The sequence below is a fragment of the Mytilus galloprovincialis genome, chromosome 11 (genome assembly GCF_965363235.1).
Source record: "Mytilus galloprovincialis chromosome 11, xbMytGall1.hap1.1, whole genome shotgun sequence".
Taxonomy (NCBI): domain Eukaryota; kingdom Metazoa; phylum Mollusca; class Bivalvia; order Mytilida; family Mytilidae; genus Mytilus; species Mytilus galloprovincialis.
In genome coordinates, this window is record NC_134848.1 from 9,741,592 (window position 1) to 9,751,428 (window position 9,837).

At 34.5% G+C, this 9,837-nt stretch overlaps 1 long non-coding RNA gene across 1 annotated transcript; it reads left to right on the forward strand.

The window, feature by feature from the left end:
• Nucleotides 1–439: 439 nt before the first annotated feature.
• LOC143051615 (uncharacterized) lies at nt 440–4,294 on the forward strand. The gene is made up of 2 exons (XR_012970851.1): nt 440–551; nt 4,251–4,294. It is a non-coding gene; the product is annotated as an uncharacterized LOC143051615 (long non-coding RNA).
• The last annotated feature ends 5,543 nt before the right edge of the window (nt 4,295–9,837 follow it).

Genomic DNA, 9,837 nt, shown 5'->3' on the forward strand with positions numbered 1-9,837 from the left:
CGAGTTAATTTATCTATGGACTAATGAAACCATAAATTCGACACGCTATCTATATCCCGGTTTAGTATGTTGTCAAAGTAATTATTACCATCTTATCAAAACTAATATTCATCACAATATTTTTTTTTTACAATTTATCTTCCTTATCCGTCAGATCCGGATCATTGACACTGATATATCATTGATAATACAAGATAACAGATTTGTATTGTTTGTCAATAATCACGTCACTGTAGTCTGTTGATTTATGACCCGGTTACCTACTAATACCTATTAACCAAGATTTTCGCGATTGCGTAATCGTATTTTTAAGTCCCTTTCAAAAATATTACGTAATTGTAATGCTCTAATAATTTCTATTTTGTCAAACTTGTCAAATTTTGACGAAGCTAATTTATGATCGAATATACACAAATCTATCGATTTTGATTGGATGAGAGGAAGCCATATGGTTCGGTAAATACTAAATACCAATATCGACCCCTCAACTACTGGGCACACAAAGACGTCAATAAACATTGTTTGGTAAATTTGGATAAAATTGTATAAAGGTAAGGTTTTTTCTTGCAAATATACGCTTTATTTATATAAATATATTTGAGATGAAGAACAATAAAAAAAGGGTTGTACATTTGCTTTGGGCTTTTACATGTAAATTTGTGCAGATATTGTTTTGCATGTATTTTTTGCACCTCATTCCCACTGTTCTAATTTCAAATAGTTTCATCTTTTCATTTGCATTTTTTTAAATCCGTTATTTCAAGCTTATCATAAGCTTTCTGAAGCGTTCGTTTTTGTGGGATAACTTGTAAGGTAAAATTCATATTGATGTTTCCTGCCTTCTGGCAGAAAATGGGATAAGTAAGTAGGTTAATAGATTTTAAATTTTGAAACACTTATATGTACCGTAAAACGGGAACTAATCTTGACTTAAGAAATATTTCCCCGAATATGTGACTTTTACGATTCTTAACCAAACTTGAATGTCCATACAATATGTTACGAGAGGCAGGTGTAACTCGAATAATTCAAGCCCTTTCCGTGTCCGATTTTCTCCCACCAGAGGTTAATAGCCTTCGTAGATCAGCGGAATATAACGACTGAATTATTCGGGTTAAGGCAGGTGCAGGATAATTTAGGATTAGCAAGGAAACAGGAGACCTATATTTACTTCTTTAGCCTAAATCAATATTGCCCTTTTTGAATTCTCTATTGAAAACAGTTTCATTTGCAACGTCATCTTTATTGATGAGGGCCCTCATGGGGTTTTTGATTATGTGATTACTTGGCCGTTTTTTTAATGATTATTTGATTATTAAGCCAAATATTTCATGATTATTTGATTACCTAGGACTGTATTTTTAGTTTATGATTATTTGATTACTAAAGATAAGCAAATATTTAATGATTATGTGATTATATTGGCAAAAAAATGGTGATTATGTGATTACTAGGACCCCCCATGAGGGGCCTCATTGATGAGGTAGGCCCAAATGTATAATTGTTTCTATAATATGAGATCCAGAAAGGCTTTTTTTCTAATAAAAGAGTAGGTACATGTACATGTAATCTACTGAAAAATGGACCAACAAAATAAAGATATGAAAAATAAAATGATAAGAAAAATAAAAATAAAAACAAAAAAATGGCGTGCTAGAATACAAAGAATAGAGAAACTGGACACATAATCTGAAAATTGTTTAAATCTTCTGGTATTCCAGTACTACAAAGTATTCCTTACAATAATCATGAACATATAAAAATAGAAGTGGCGGATCCAGCCATCTTAAAGGGGGGGGGGGGGTCCCAACCCAGAGTAAAAAGGGGGGGTTACAACTATATGCTCCCATTCAAATGCATTGATCGCCCAAAAAAAAGGTGGGTTCCAATCCCCAGACCCCCCCCCCCCTAGATCCGCCACTGAATAGTTCTGTTAATTTAAAAGATTAAATGTATATATTTCGAATTTTACATGTTTGACCGTGGTAAAATTTGTTATCAAAGGAAACCTCTAGCCAAATATATATAATGTCAAATTTTCGAAAATTTACTCAAATGAATGTAGACTTCTTATCGTACTTTTTTAATTTTCTCAACAATTGTATATTAACTTCTATATAATGGTCCTTGGTTGGTTTCACTTGTATTCTTATATTAAAAATTATCGGTTGCAAGACAATACGGGCATTATAAAAAAGACAACTTCGTCTCGGACCGTTTTCAGGACGTTTCGGCTACACTTCCAGTTCGTAAACAGACGTTTCGATCACAGTCGATTCGGTCATTCTTTTTCATTTACTAGTATTGTTTTAACGCACCAAAGTGGTATGAGAGCATAAATGAAAAAAATGATAGATTTTTTTCAAACTTTGCCTAAATGAAGTGTATATTGTGAAATGTTCAAAAATTGAATAAAAATGATAGGTCATCGAGCTTTTATTAGGGATACTGATTTGGAAAATGTACATGTATGGCCAAAAAGGTGCTGACATCAACATACAATCCATTATGTCTTCAGTAGCCAAAAATAAAAAAAAACATCTTCCCTTTCTGGTCTACTCTCGGTCTTTTACATTTTTTACTTCAAAAGAAAAATAAAACTTTTTGTTTAAATCTGAAATAATTATTTTCATTACTACAAAAATCTTTTAACCCAAAAATACTATTAACCAAGCAAAAGTAAACACCTTTAATCTTTGTTTCTTCTCCTTTTAAACAAAAAAAAATCCCTTTACCTTTGCACCTCTGCCCATAGAATATCAGTTATAAACATAAGAAACCAAAGCATGAAAATATCCAAGCAAAATTTACACCCGTATTTTACCTGGGTCTATTATTCTAATATAATAGTCCCAGATTTTACTATTCAAACTATTTATTTTTGTACAATTGACCTTTCTAATCAAATATATAAACACTGACATATAAAAATTACTCTTAGCTTTAAACTTTTGAAATTCTTTTGATCCTTTCTGATATACTCATTCGTCATCACAATAAACTCTGTATGGAATAAGATTGAACTTTAACCTTGATCATATTAAAGTTCTTTACAACACTGTAACACAACGTACGGAGTACACATGTACAAATGGTGGACGGATGTAGGTCAACAAAGGGCTGTTGATACATATGATGATTCAGCATATTGGTATATTCTATATTCGACTACGAAGTCATAAAAATGTTTGAAAAAGGATCACGTTATAATGTTCATGCGTACATGTACAAAGCGCTTTTCTGAAATAACATTAATCAGGAACACTCAAAACTGAATATTTGAATGCCAATGATGTATAAGAACTGAAACAGATGAAGCGCTACAATGCACATGATTAAAAAAAACTAAAAAATTGCCATCCATCTAAATAGCTGTAATTCAAAGAAAAAATAGTTCTGTCATTGAAATAAGAATCGTGCTTGGCTCTATTGTGAGAGCTCGAGAGTTCGGTTCCTTTCCGAACCAAAAGAAAGACCCAAAAAAATGTATTTGCATTTTACCCCTCAAACACGTTATATTTAAGAGTTAAAGAAAAGACTGGTCTATTCGGAATCGGATAAATTGACCGGTTTGCGTACACTTTTCTTTTTGAAAAGCCTGGGCACTTCACAAATCCTGTCAATATAACATATATATCTCTTTTGTAACAGTTAAGGAGTTATTGCCCTTTATAGTCAATTTTTAACATTTTTTCGTAAATTTTTGTAATCTTATACAAAAATCTTCTCCTCCATTTGTCCTCTGAAACTACTGGGCAAAATATCTTCAAACTTGAACTGAATGTTCCTTATGGTATCTAGTTTATAATTTTTTTTATAAAAATAGTTTGCGCCAAAAACGAAAACAAACCAAATGTAGCAACAGTCCGTACAAAGCAGACGTCGTACACACATTCACATCAATATAACATCATGCCAATCATCATTAAAATTGTATATGCTTGTACGTTACGGACGACTGTAGCGCCACCTAATTAATTCCCCCTGATATTGTTGCTGATAGAGCTTGGCGACAACGGACGTTTCCAAGGACTTGCTTTCCAACTGTAGAAGTTACGACTGGACGCCGGTTTTTCAATCAAATCGTCATAGCTGATAAAAAAAAACAGTCTCTGTGTTAACATATCTGATTTTTAAACGACAATTAGTTTTACAAGTGTCTAAGGAAAGGAAGGAACTTTCTGTAAATCAAGTGGTTTTGGTGTAGTACTTTCTACATCTATATGTTATTTTATTTTTTATTTTGACAGGTTTTCGAGTTACTGCAGACTAGGTGTTGATTCAGAATCAGACAGGAAGTGGAATTACTAGCTTGATTTGTATTAAAAATGGCAGCTGCTGTAGTATCTTCACACAGTTTTGATAATATTCCTAGTACAAGACAATTCGTAATACAGTTAGATGACAATACAAGCTACCCGGAACATGTGTTACTAAAAATAAACAAAAGTAGTGGATGTCAGCCAAGACCTTCTGATGTCGGAATCAAAACATGTTTTTCTTCACATTCGACTTCGTCTCGTAATCCTTCTAACGTAAAACGAGAAGACAGTTACAATTTTTATAAATCTATTACAAATATTCACAAATGGCCAGGTGATGATACATATGACATAGCTAAGATACAGGAATGGAAAGATTGGAGACGGAAAGCTAATTTGCATATGGCGAACACGATAATTGACGAAGAATGTCCCGGACTTTCCCGAGTAAGTGATTTAACAACCCATCCGATTGAAAATGACATTGTTTTCAATGTGTATAAGACAACAAGGTCATCTGAAAGTTCAATGTCAGTGCTTGGTGTTACATCATTCAGTATGTTTGGGATACCTCGGATCCAATCAAAAGTCGATTTCGATGACAAAAGTAGCCTCCATGTGGATGATTTAATGCCGCCAGATTACTACGACTGTTTCTATGGTAACGATGACCTTCCTCCGGATTACGACGAAGTTTTTCAGACATAGGATGATATTCAAACGTTCAAGTATATAGTGCAAGCAGTTCAAACATATTAAATGTTTACTGTATATTCTCAGGAGGCCAAACATTTGAACTTCATACGAAAGCGAGGTTGATGATATTGATAATGAACGATGTCTTTCAATTATGACGCAAACAGACTGAAAACATATTAACATATAATCTTATTATTTTTTTTTTGTTATTAAATATGGTATTGTTTGATAATATGGTTTTGTTAGATATATATAGATTACTTTGTGATTTTTAGTGTTTTTTATCCGTTGTTTGCTTTTAGGATTTAAACTTGAAACACGTCACTATTTTTAAAAATAGTGCAAGTTCCTGACAGTGGTGAACTCTGATATGAGTTAATGCTTAAACATTTGGAAAGATACTGTAAAATGTGACTTGGACAGAGGTTAATTAGAATTACAACAAGCTTGACGTTAAAAATATCAAAATATGTAGTTTTTGTTTTGAAATGTAATGTGTTGTACATGTTTTTATAGACCATTTATGAATGTTATACCTAAGTAAATAATTTTAACATGACACATGTTATCAGTCTTAATAAACACTACTTTGTAATGTTTTTCAGTGAAAACGTAGCATTGAGGTGTATTTTCCGGAATTTGCCGAGTATCACCGGAATGCCATGCGATAACGTTACGGAAAGGCATGTGATAACACTTGAAGCATGTGATAAACTTTTCATATCAGCCCGCAAAGCACCAATTCGAAAAATATGGAATTAACCTTAAATTAATGTTATTATCATACAATTAAAATCATATGTTATTTAGTCTAAGTATATGATAAACAGTTTTATAATTGAAACCTGTTGACCATTATATTTTGATGGTTCTTTTTCCTACCTAAAAGAATAATAGTTTTATACCAAACACGAAACACACTAACAATCATGCATTATAACGAGGCAGTTTAAGCTAGCTTTAAAACCAGGTTTAACCCACCCTTTCTCCAGAAAATGATATTACCAAGGATTATGACAGTTATTTCCCTTCGTTCAAATGGTTGAATCAATCTAACGTTTTATTTTGGCAGTATCTATGGACTTAATACCTTTCTTAAGGTGGTACCCAACACTTTCACTAAAATAATTTGGCTCGTTTAATTTTCATAAAATTTTGTCAAAGTATTTACTTTGAGACTTTAATAAAAATATCAAAATTTTTGAACCAACCGTTTTGTCAGAAAAATTACACTGGTTATATAGCAATTTGACAATCCCTAATTTTGATCATTGAGAAGCTTAAAATTCCTTTTACAACACAACGTAATTAAAACGTTTAGCTGACTTTACAGAGTTATCTCCCTGTAGTGTTAGGTACCACCTTAATTTACTTTGGAGTGGGGTATTTTTGTTACCAGCTTAAGAGATAAAGGATACAACAGATACAGTTAAGTTCGCCTCATATCTTGACTTACAATGTACATCTAGACATTGATAATGAGGGAAGGATGAAAACAAAACTTTACGACAAAAAGTGATGATTTCAGCTTCCAAATTGTGAATTTCCATTCTATATAGCAACATTCCAGAATCGCCTGCAAACAGAGTATATATCTCCCAATTAATACGGTATTCTCGGGTTTGCATTCCCTAGAATGATTTCCTTGATAAAGGGTTGCTGCTCACAAGAAAAATATTAAACCATGAGTTCTACATGGTGAAGTTGAAATTATTCCTTCATAAAATTTCAAATGTTACGGACGCCACCACGAGTTGGTTATGGAATTACCGTCTGACAGATGATATCGGATTATGTTCCTTAAGTTATAGTATGTCGTAACTACAACCCCCCTTCCCTTATCACAAATTTGACCTACCGAATTAGACTATTTACCGGATTTGTAATAACATGGGTAGCACGACAGGTGCAACACGTATAAGAGAAGGATCTGTTTACCCTTCCAGAACACCTGATATCATCCCGAGTTTTTGGTGCGGTTCGTGTTGCTTAGTCTTAAGTTTTCTATGCTGTGTCTTGTGTACTATTATTTGTCTGTTGGTCTTTTTCTATTTTAAGCCATGGCGTTGTCAGTTTATTTTCGATTATGAGTTTGACTGTCCCTTTAGTATCTTTCGCCCCTCTTTTCTAAGACGTTATCAAACGGTCTTGAACACATGTAGTGCCGCCTGCCGGTACCTTTATCTTTAGCTGTAAATCTTTCGAGTATAAATACACCAATAATAAAAAAACATAAACTTTTCCTAGATCTGCCAACGACATGATACTCAAATAATTGCACGGTAAAACAACAATTGGAGAATCAATGTAGCCACATGGTTGACAAAATAGGGTTAGTTAAGTTGAATACGCAGAACTCCCCTTACATTAGAAACAAAAGACACTTCAGGATAAAACACTATCAAATAAACTACTACGTCATGTATACATACATATATGACATACACTAACTCTTATGTAGTAAAACAATATAAGATATAGTACAATGATGATGGGGAATTTACAATCTAATTAAAAACCGATCTCTCATCGCTCCCGTTTTCTGATATGTCGCGTGGGAGATCTAACGAAACTGGCTTTGAGGTCACATGTGAGTGAACTAAAAGTTATGAATTTATAATGATATGCAAATGAGTTGACGACCTATTAATAAGCCAATCAAAAAAGTTTATGAATTATTTTGACTGACGATTTCGTCGTAAATAAAATGAGTTACATCCCTTTACCTTTCGTTAAACTTTCAAGATCGTGGAAGACTCAATTTCATTGGTCGAAAAAGACACACCTACGAGGTCACTCACATGTGACCTCAAAGCGGGTTTCGTTAGATCTCCCACGCGACATATCAGAAACAGGAGCGATGAGAGATCGGTTTTTAATTAGATTGGGGAATTTCTGCATTATAATTATCTTTCCTATATAAGCCACTGTACTTCTGAGGAAACTTCATGCATCATTATTATAAAAATAAGGCTATAAAAATATATAAAAATCATTATTTGTATGGCAAGACACATATACATGTACTAGCAGTAACACAATATTAGACAATACTGATGTAGTAATCTGATTAGCATGTATTATACAGTTCTAATATCAGACACTGTACTTCATAGGAAACTCCATTCAACATCGTTACGAACAGAGATATCAAAAGGAAATCAAATAAAAATATGAATATAACAGACACACATAATTAAAGTACAATATTTGACAATGCCGATATAAAATGCATGCATTCTATCTTCTAATGTCAGTCACTGTACATCTGAGGAAACTTCATGCACTTTTATTACCAACAGAGCTATCAACAAGCTATCACACAAAAAGAAATTACATGACAGACACATTAACTAGCAGTGTAACAATATGAGACAATGTTGATATAAGATTCATGCATTTTAGTTTAGCTTTCTAATATCAGCCACTGTACTGACGAGAAAACTTTATACAATAACTTCACAAACAGAGATTTAAAACATGATTCATTCAAATGCACAAAAAATAACCCGAATATTTTAGTCGTTACATTCTACTAATCTACTATGGACAGAGCATAGTAGTCGGCGAAGAATAAGCTATCATTAACGTCGCAAGTATAGTACAAATCATTGGCGGTGAGAGCCTGCATTAGTCCGGTTATATTCAATACATGCATGTAGACTACGAATAAATCGCTTCAGGATTGTTTCAATAGTGAAAGCAAGCAATCGATGTGAATTGCCAATATTAGAATACTTTCGAAATAACAGTACACAGTGGCGGATCTAGTTATTTTCAAGGGGGTTAACTCGCAACTCATGATAAAAGGGGGTAGGTCTAACTATATATTCCCTATTCAAATGCATTTATCGTAAAGTTAAGCTCCAACTAGACCACGATCGCACCACGCTCACTGCGATCTAAAATAAGTTCAGATCGTGGTGAGGTCGCGGTATGAGCCGCATGAAAATATAAATTTTCGTTGCTTTCACGATGCTACTACGTCCTCATTACACTTCTACAACAATCCCGCTACGATTATACGACGTTCTCACTGCGCTTATTCTGCGACCTCACTACGCTTATCAAGATCTTGCTACGCTCATCACGTTTTCACTACGACCATACCACGAGTTAACCGATTGCAACACGATCTTACCACGCTTCTACTGCGATTATAGCACGTTCTTACCACGATTATACTTCGTTCATACCGCGATCTTTCTACGTTTTCAGCAATAACGTCAACATCGTGTTCCATATTAATACAGTTCCTTATTTTTCTGATTAATACGTAGATTTCTCTGAAACAAAACAGCCATGCCATCAAAATCTACTAGAACACGTGGGCGTGGTGGTAGGAGTTGATGATAGGCAAATGGAGCTCTGATAGTAACGAAAACGAATACTGATCCAGCAGATTGTCGGTCCGACCAATCCAACCTAATACCCCAGTCCCACTAGGCCACGATCGCACTACGATCTGTGGAAAAAATGCAAATTTTGATGATCGTGGTACGATCGTGTAGGTCGCAGTAAGGTCGTACCACGGTCGTGGTGAGGTCTTCAAGATTGTGAAGAGCGTGGCCAACTTTGAACATGTTCAAAACAATCGTGGTGCGGTCGTGGCGAAATTAGGTCGCAGTAGAAGCGTAGTGAGAGCGCACTCGGATCGTAGTAAGATCGCAAAGGTCGCTGTACAATCGTAGCGAAAGCGTGATTCTATTCGGAGAGATTGCGCTACGATCTCACAGCGACGTTATCACGACCTTACTACGACCATCACGTTCTCACCGCGACCCAACTACGCTTCCACTACGACTTTACCACGCTGTTCACGACCATAGTACGATTCTAGCACGCCCTTGCCGTCCTCATCACGCTCTTCTCATGA